The sequence below is a fragment of the Terrapene carolina genome, unplaced genomic scaffold, assembly GCF_002925995.2.
Source record: "Terrapene carolina triunguis isolate 2854851 unplaced genomic scaffold, T_m_triunguis-2.0 Scaffold194, whole genome shotgun sequence".
In the NCBI taxonomy this organism is placed as follows: Eukaryota; Metazoa; Chordata; order Testudines; family Emydidae; genus Terrapene; species Terrapene triunguis.
This window is the reverse complement of record NW_020664545.1, coordinates 10,800,376-10,810,175: the sequence shown is the minus strand read 5'-3', so window position 1 is coordinate 10,810,175 and position 9,800 is coordinate 10,800,376.

Below are 9,800 nucleotides of genomic sequence, written 5' to 3'. Positions count from 1 at the left end.
CTTATGTACCACCTTTCATTGGAGGACCTCAAAGCACTTTACAGTTTCATAACCCCCTGTGCGGTAGACCCATTTTACAGATTGAGAAATGGAGGTACAAACGAGGATAAGTAACTCAAGGTGCCCCATTGAATCACGAGAGCTGGGAACAGAACTTAAGAGTATGTCTAAACTACAGTTAAAAACCCACCGCTGGCCAATGCCAGCTAACTGGGCTCACAGGGCTGGGGTTAAGGGGCTGTTGAACTTGCAGTGCCAATGTTCGGGCTCTGCAATTGAACAGACCCTTAGCCTGAGCCAAAGTTGGAACAGGCCAGCCACAGGTGTCTAACTGCAGTGTAGCCAGACCTTAAAAGTCCTAATTACTCTTGCTAAAATACTGGACATCACACCCAGAAAACCAAAAGGAGTCTTAACAAGACTCAGAGGGGGTAGCCGTGTTAGTCTATATCAGTAAAAACAACTAGGAGTCCTTGTGGCACCTTAGAGACTAACAAATTTATTTGGGCATATCCCACGAAAGCTTATGCCCAAATAAATTTGTTAATCTGTAAGGTGCCACAAGACCGCCTCATTGTTTTTACTTAACAAGACTGTTTTCCATCCTTTTATCTCCCCATTAGAAATGAGACATCAAAAATAATTTTTAAAGTTAAAAAGAAAGTGTGCAAGCTCCTTCCACACCAGACCGAGATCCTCCTCCAAGCTGTCTGAAAATGTATTCATCTCCCCCCAGTTTTGTACTCAACCTTCCCACAAAAATATTCAGCAGCGGAGAGCACTGACTTGCTAGCACTGCATCCTGGGAGGAACAACCTTTCCTAGTACTCTCTATTAAAAAAAAAAAAAAAAAAAAAAAAAAATGCTCCAGTCTCATTTTCTGTAGGGATGTTTACTACTTCTGGTCACACAAACTCCAATGAACACAAGAACATAAGAACGGCCGTACTGGGTCAGACCAAAGGTCCATCCAGCCCAGTATCCTGTCTACCGACGGTGGCCAATGCCAGGTGCCCCAGAGGGAGTGAACCTAACAGGTAATGATCAAGTGATCTCTCTCCTGCCGTCCATCACCACCCTCTGACAAACAGAGGCTAGGGACACCGTTCCTTACCCATCCCGGCCAATAGCCATTAATGGACTTAACCTCCATGAATTTATCTAGTTCTCTTTTAAACCCTGTTATAGTCCTAGCCTTCACAACCTCCTCAGGCAAGGAGTTCCACAGGTTGACTGTGTGCTGTTTGAAGAAGAGCTGCCTTTTATTTGTTTTAAACCTGCTGCACATTAATTTCATTTGGTGGCCCCTAGTTCTTATATTATGGGAACAAGTAAATAACTTTTCCTTATTCACTTTCTGAAGATTTTATATTATAAACCTAAAAAACAGGTAACATTTAAATGCAAGCACAAAGTGGTAATGGTGGGTACACACAAACCATTTACACACTGCAATAACTTCACACTGCAACTAACACAAAAAGTCACATTCCCTACCTTGAAGAATATCAATTTGGAGTGCTGTCTCAAAACAATTTAGATACTAGAGAATCTGTTCTTTACAATTTTCCTCATGTAAATGCAAGCCAACTTCATCTGTTGACAGGCACCTCTAGCTAAACAGACATTTAAGAATTACAGTATTTGGTCCATTAGGAAACATGCAAATATGAAAGTTATGGTGCCTGCCATATGCATCAGAAGCAGCTAAATTCTGAAAAACGTACTTAAAAATTTAGGACATGTTCATCCTTTTTTCCTCGGTGGTTGCAATCTAATCTCAAATACAGTGAAGACCACTAAAGTAAGTGCATATATTGCATCAAGGTTTTCTTTCCACAGAAGAATTTGGTGAACCACCAAAGCTGGAGCTGTGACAGGACCGGAACCATTTCCCAACTGTTGTCATAAAGGAAACAAGCTGGAAAGTTCTGGAGCCTCTGAGGCTGAAGCATGCTCAATACGACAGAGCCCTCAAACCCAGCCAGTGCATCAGAGGTCCAAAAGTCTCAAGACCTATGGGGCTTCTCTGTATGACAGACGGCATGAGACACAAGAGTGTGAATTCTGTGTACATGGTATCTTTAAAGACACCCTTTTCCTGCACAGCAACTTTGATAAGATTTCCTTTTTTATAAAAGAGATGTTCCTTTCAGCAAATTAAACAATTATTTTATGCAGAGTACTTTATAAGTTAGTAAAATCCTTATATGCAGAGTTGTTGTAGCCACGTAAGTCAGTCGGTCCCAGGATATTATAGAGACAAGGTAGGTGAGGTAGTATCTTGTATTGGACCAACTTCTGTTGGTGAGAGACACAAGCTTTTGAGCTACACAGAACTCTTCTTCGGGTATGGCAAAGGTCATCATCATCACGTTCCTATTATATCTCTGGCGTTTAAGGAAGTGACGAAGCTCCTCCACTCCTGTCTGTTTCTGGCAAGTCTTTCAATGGTTCCCCAGCTGTGCCCCAGGTTTTTCAGCTCGGCTTCCACAGCTCTTTGTCATGTTGTTTTCGGGCAGCCTCATTTTTGCGTACCTTCAGGTGTCCATCTTATTGCTACTCTGGTGATGGAATCAGTTTCCATCTGAAGCACATGACTGATCCATCTTCAACGCCTCTGGGCAATGATGGCACTCAGATCCTCTTGGCTGCACTGTGTCAATAGATCTTGGTTTGAGATTGTTCTGGGCCAAAAGATACGGAGGATTTTTCTGAGGCAGGTTGTATGAAATGAAGACAGTTTGGACATGACATACTTTCTCATTCCCCAGCATTCTGCACTCTAAAGTAGTGTTGAAAGTACGCAGCTCTGATAAATCTTAAGTTTGGTGTTGGTGTTGTATTTTGAGGATTTCCAGACTGTATTTAAGCTCCTGAAGGTGTTCCTGGCTTTATTGATTTTGTTCTGGATGTCCTGGCTTGTTCCACCGTCCTGGCTGATGGTGCTGCCCAAGTATGTGAATGTTTCTACATTGGTGAGAACATAGTCCTCTATCCATACTGGTGATGATGAGGCAATATTAAATGTCATGATATCGGTCTTATTGCGGTTGATTTTCAGTTCAATTTGCTGGCTGAATGCGTTGAGTCGAGTTGTTTTTTCTAGTATATGGGGTTGGGTATGTGATAAAAGAGAGCGACATCATCTGCAAAGTCCAGGTCTTCAAGGGATGAGAAGAGTGTCTATTTAATGCCTCTTGACATGTCTTCTGTTGTGCGCAGCATTACCCTGTCGATGGCAATGTTGAAGAGGACTGCAGACATGACACACCCCGACGTACTCCTGTTTTGACTTCAAAACTGAGCTCACTGTGATCAACACTGCATGTAAAGTTGAAATAGAAGCTTTTGATAATGTTGATTATACGGAAAGGAATTCCATATGCCCACAGAATGTGCCATAGGCTGGTCCTGTGAATGCTATCAAAAGCCTTCTCAAAGTCTATGAAATTTATGTAGAGTTGCCGTTGCCATTCTAAGCACTGTTCTATTATGTTTCGTAAAGTGAAGATCTGGTCTGTGCATCCACGCCCTTTCCGAAAACCAGCTTGCTCTTTTCTGAGAATGCTATCAACTGCCTCTGATATACGCTGGACTATGATCCTACACAATACTTTGCTTGGCACAGATAAAAGTGAGATACCACACAAGTTATTACAATCGCTGAGAGTTCCTTTCTGTGGTATCTTCACTATAACCCCATTGGTCCACTCATCTGGCCCTTTTTCCCCTTCCCAGACTGATGTAAATAGAGGGGCCAGGATAGATGCTGCTAATTTAGGATTTACCTTGAACAATTCTGCATTCAAGTTATCCTTGCCAGGAGCTTTCCCATTTTTTTAAGGATTTGATGGCTTGAATGATCTCTTCCTTAGTTGGGGTGTGTCTGTGTTGATATCAAGATCTTCTTCTGCCTCCTGGATATTTGCTTCCTCTTTAAGTGGCTCCCTGATCAACAATTCTTTGAAATGCTCTGTCCAGCGCATTTCTTGTTCTTTTTCGGTTGTTATTAGGTGCCCTTGTTTGTTGGTGTCTGCCGGTTACCACTGATAAGCTGCGTCATTTTGTAGACGGTTCCTTGTTCACCACGAGCAGCTGCATCCTCTGCTGGTGTTGCCAGATTATCAATATAACGCCGTTTGCCCACTCTCACAAGGTGTTTGACTTCCCAGTGTGCCTTGCTATACTGCTCGTGGTATTTGGCCTTTAGCGTCTGGGATTTTGTGTCTTTAAAACTTTTCTTCAGGGCTCGTCCGGTTTCTATGGCGTTGCATGTGCTGGGTGTAATCCACTCCTTCCTTCTCTTCTGCCTGTAGCCTACACAGGCTTCACTGCTCTGTTTATAAATTGCTGTTACTTTTGCCCCACTTCTTGTTGATCTCCTCATCTGCATTCCCCTCCTCTCCATCAAGGTCTGCAAGTGCTTGAAACCTGTTCTTTAACTGCAGAACGAAGGCTTTCTGTATTTCAAGGGACTTTAGCTTGTCAATATCATAATTGATATGTCCCTTGTTTGGTGGACCCACGCTTCTCAGTTTTAGTTTGATGGAGCTTGTCACAAGGTGGTGGTCGCTGCCAACATCTGCACCCCTTCTCACTTTCACATCTCTCAGCGAGCGTCCCCACTTGCCATTGATCATGATATGGTCAATCTGGTTCTTATCTCTGCCATTTGGAGAACACCATGTCAGCTTGTGAATTTCACCATGTTCAAATAGGGTTCTGCGGATGACTAGGTCATTCACATTACAGAAATCAACAAGCAAGATTGGACTCTGAGTACCTTTCCCAGACCTGAAGAAGAGCTCTGTGTAACTCAAAAGTGTGTCTCATGTCTTTCTCACCAACAGGAGTTGGTTCAGTAAAATCTTTAGTTTTTTTAGGAAGGTAAGTGAAATTGTGCCTTGATTGGCAAATTTTCATGATATTTTCCTAGCTATGTCAGCTGGTGGGGAAGGGGGTCACTGTATCATTGAAGAACCCTTTCTCTCTAGTGGAAGGAGAAAGACTAGTTTGGCTACTGAATTGTTTCCCCAATTGTTACCTAGCATTCTGGTTTCTTCAAAGGGCTAGAAATGCAGCAAACTGCAGTACACTAAAAGGAATAATGTATATAAGGATGTATTTCATTGAATAATTTTGGAGACAGACCACAAGAACAAATTTTAAGAGACTTGATTCATGGTATCAGAATCGCTAAATGAAATGAAAGTGTTTTTTATATAAGTGGCAGTAAAACTTAATGGAACAGTCACGTTAAAGTTACATACCTTACTTGTTACTAAAAATAACGTAAAAAATAACAGGCTTGTAGCTGCTCTTGAGAGTTCCAAGGTCATGGCACATGCAGCCCCAAGTGATAAGGAACCTTCAGAGACCATTCTGAAAGGACTTGAAGTTTTAAAACTAACTTTTCACAATTCCTGCTGGCATTTCACTCAATGGACAAATCACTTTGGTTAGTTTATAGTGGAGAGCCCTCCAAATTCTTAGCTAGGGGATGTCCCAGCAGATCTCACATTGGAAGCACAAGACTCCTAGAATGGAACTTTATTACGGTACATCTGAAGAATGGTGGAACTTCAAAAGGTACACCATCAATTTAAACATTACATGTCAGTCTCAAGATTGCTTACCACTAATGTTACAAGTAAAACTCAAGATTACTATAGAGACAAATGGAAAAATATTTGTTGTCTAATGTATGTAGTTAGTTTCACTGTTTCCCGCCTATAGTCAGTCAATTTCCCCTATTTATATGAGTCTTTCAAACAGTAACTGGAAAGACATTTTTAAAAATGGGAAAGTGTGATTGCAAAACGATAAAGTGTCAAAGAGACTCAAAGGAAGGTATAGCACCTGAAACTATTTTAACTCAGTTTTTAGAGTGATTAGATTTCAAGTTGATGTCTCTTTAGAGCCAAATTAAACCATCCACTAGAAAAACTAATGGGAACAATCCTGCACTGGCAGGAAGATGAGCTGGATAATCCAGATGTCTTTCCTATTTCTACCTTCAATGAATGTGTGCACACTCATGTGGCTGTTCTCAAAAGGGGCAAAAGATCCCTAGTGTCCTAAGCTCTCACTACTACTAATCATTTGACACAATTAGAATTCACAAAGATTTTTTTTTTAAACAATGCATACAAAGATGGTAGCCAAAATAAAGTGAGTAAATGTAGTAGTTTACTGTAAGTGACAGAAGCAGCATGAAAAGATTAAGAAAGTGAATAGTAATGCCTGATATTTTGTCAATAGTAAACACTAAGGGAGTCTGAAAATTTGTGATGCAAGAATCTGATTTTTAGGAATGTAATGTACCAAAAGCTAAGAGATTATGTAAAGAAAGTCACAGAAACCTCATGAAAGGCTAAATTAACTTGTTCATCCACCTGTGAAGTTTCTGGAAGCTTCTAAGAATATTTTCCTGGAGCCAGAATATCTGTAACTCAATATCACCTAGCTGTTCTATAAACCACTCAAGAACCAGGAATATTAGATCATTTCCTACTACCGCCCTGATTCATTCCTTCTACTATACTACTAGTTGGTAGTTCAAAGCCTACACCATTATAGGATTTATATTTTACAAAGGCTGACAGAGGAATAAAGGAATAGCTCCATTACAGCAAATACTGCCTTCACAGCCTAGTTGAAGGTTTGGCTACCATTTGTGATCCATCTGATATTTGTTTTTCTTCTACAACTATATTAAAAACAGAAACTTCAAGCTCAAATTTCTGTCAAGTTTTCTTGACTGTATCGTGCATAAATAGTTGGCAACTTTATCTTCCCAGAAATGCCATGGGGACAAAACAAGAAACAGTTCCCAGTAATCCCCTCTACATTCCCCCACCATTTCTGGACTGCACAACAACAATGCAAACCACAATCACTCAGTATGTGCACCATTTACCTACCAGTTAAAACTACAAATACATCCCCTCTACAATGCACTTTCTGGGCGAGCAAGTAGCAACAGAATAGCTCTGCTAACGCCACATTTAACAGATAGGCAGGAGCCAAGTCAACTTTCATGTACTAGAGTATGCCCCTCTCATAACCACTTTTTGTATTTGGCTTTGTTTGTAAATCACTTGATTTAAAAAAAAAAAAAACTCTTCTACAGTCTGGATAACCTTTAGTCATTGTCTGAAAGCCCTAATTCTGAGATTTATTAAAAAAACTGGCAGGGCCATGGAACTCTGTTTTCACAAACAGGTCAGTGAATCAAAATCATTACACCCCTCAAATAAACTGACAAAATTAAAGGTGAACCACGAAGTAACTGTGAATTAAATAAGTTTCTGTGCTGAATGCCCTCTACCAGACAGGTTGTTGCAGAGACATTCAGCACAGAAGTGTTTGTTAAGTTGCTTAAACAAACTGCCTCTCAAATCCTCTTGGTACTTCCTGGATCACCAATGTATCCCAGAATGCAAGACCACAAACACCAGAAGTCTTATTGCAACATATGTAATCTATACCTGTGATGTCATAGCATGATGCTATTTGATATAGCTCCAAGGAACCAGAAAGTACCAGGTGTGTTTCAAGGCAAGAAGTTTTAAAAGGTTACTTACAACTTATTTCTGTGCTGAAAGTCTCCCACAACCTGGTTAGCATAGCATGCAGAAAAGAAATATGCTTAACTCAAATTTCCCTTTTGCTTTCAAGCTCATCTTTAAGTAAGTCTACTTTGATAATTTCTAGTTGTAACATAAAAGTGTGTTCTTATTTTCCTAAACTCTATCAACAAATGAAATAGAAGCTGGATTAAAATAGAAAACTAGAGACATACTTTTTGAGGGGAAAAGTTTCTAGACAATATATTTACACAGATAGCTAAGACAAAAGAAATAATTAGGAAGGTATTGTAGCAAGAATTCCCTTGCAAAGTGTTAATTTTAAGAAAAATAATGTAAGAATTCACTGGATCCCTGACTGCTTTGTTCAGTGTTAAAATGAGGGACAATTGCAGTCACTCATCACTTGAATGACTAAACGCATTAGGTATCTCCCAAAGCAGTAGGTGGCAAACAATGCCAGTCATCTCACCACTATATTTCAAAGGAGGAAAGTCAGAGAAGTCAACTTTAGTGGTCAATTACTACCGAATCAGATATCCAATATCAAGCCAAATTCAAACTCTTCAGCAAACAACCATTTTGGGGACTGCAAGCTCTTAAATTACTGTTCAGCCTAAAAGTATCAATGCAGAGTAAGTGCTTAGTGTTCAGTAGACGGTTTTTCATATCCACTTGAAAGTGTGATCTTTAACATTATTTTCCAGTTGTGCAGTGCTAGTGTGACAGACTATATAAACCAAATGCAGACATATCACTCAGCTATAACTAATTTTTAGTAAAGACTTCAATAGATAAAGTTATACCAACATTAGCAGGAAAGGCAAATATTTTTTTTTAAAAGTTTTCCTTTAAAATTAAAAGGACATCTTTCTAGTATTTTACACATTTTGCCCAACCCTCCTTTTTCATTTTTCACTAAGATTTAATTTAGCAAGCGGTTTTCAAAATATTTTTTTTCCTGGAACTGATTCAAAGTAGAAGCTAAGGATTCTTTATGCTACCGTATTTCTGTAGTCTTTTCAAAACAGATTCTCATTTTTACGCCTTTTAGAAGAAAGTTATAAAATTGTGGGAATTGAGCCCTATTCTGCAGCTGAAGAAATCTGGCAAAAACTACACACTATTCTGTAAGTGGAATTTTATTTAGCTGAAGTTTTACATCAAATCCCCCAACCAAAATCTCCACTGAAATTCTCTGAGATGCTTCTTTTTAAACAGCCCGTCTAAAAAGATGTATTAACTCTGGAACACGTCTACACCATAACCACCACACCATACCATGCTGGAAGAACATCATCATTAAATAGGGCTCTATCTTGTGCACAAGTGCTAACTACGCCTTGCTACAATGCTCCTCTGGCCAAGCCTCTAGCAGTTTAGTCTATCAATGCTTCAAGATGGGACTTCACCATGTCCCCAGAGTATTAACCTTGTCAGGAGACAAACAAGTTGTAAATACCACCCACAGATTTGTATAGTGTAGATGAATCATATGTTTTTAAAGCCCTGTGTACATTCATAGTATTCTGAAAGTGTTGTAACATGTCTCCTAGCTACAGGAGAAATCAGATGGTAATCTGATAACTAAGTGAAAGGAATAAAATCAAGAAAAGTAAACAAGAGACCAGCCTACCTGAAAGAATACCAGGTAGCGACCCTAACTTTTTCATATTACCTCCCCAGAAGAAAGTACTGGACAGAATAGTCAGATGGCGTGACATAAACACGAGCGCTTACACTCTAAGAAAATGGATCCCCACCAATACCTGGACCAATATAGAGTCAGTGGCTACCCACCCCCTTCTTTTATAAGGATTCTCTGTTCTGTACCCCGTTAGGACGACTGTCGCTGCCGTTCAGTCATGAGTCTGTAGCCCACTGAACAGTTAAGTTACACGTCTCTCTCGCTCTCTGTGCCATCAGCAAAGGATTACAGCCCCGGCTATAGAGCCTGGTTCTTCGGCTCAAGCTGTAGAGACAGGCGTCCTGCTCTGGAGGGGCCAGTGGGGGGACAGGACCCCCAAAGCCGGGTGCTCACTGGCCTACCTGTGCGCTAACCCACAACTGCCCTGCAGCCATTCCAAATGCCCCTCTCAGGGGCAGAGCCCCCCACACACACCCCCCATGTCAGGCAGGCCTGAGATACAGACAACTCAGGGGCTGCGTTCCCAGGCGGACTTGGCATCTAGTCAGCATCCTGGTCTC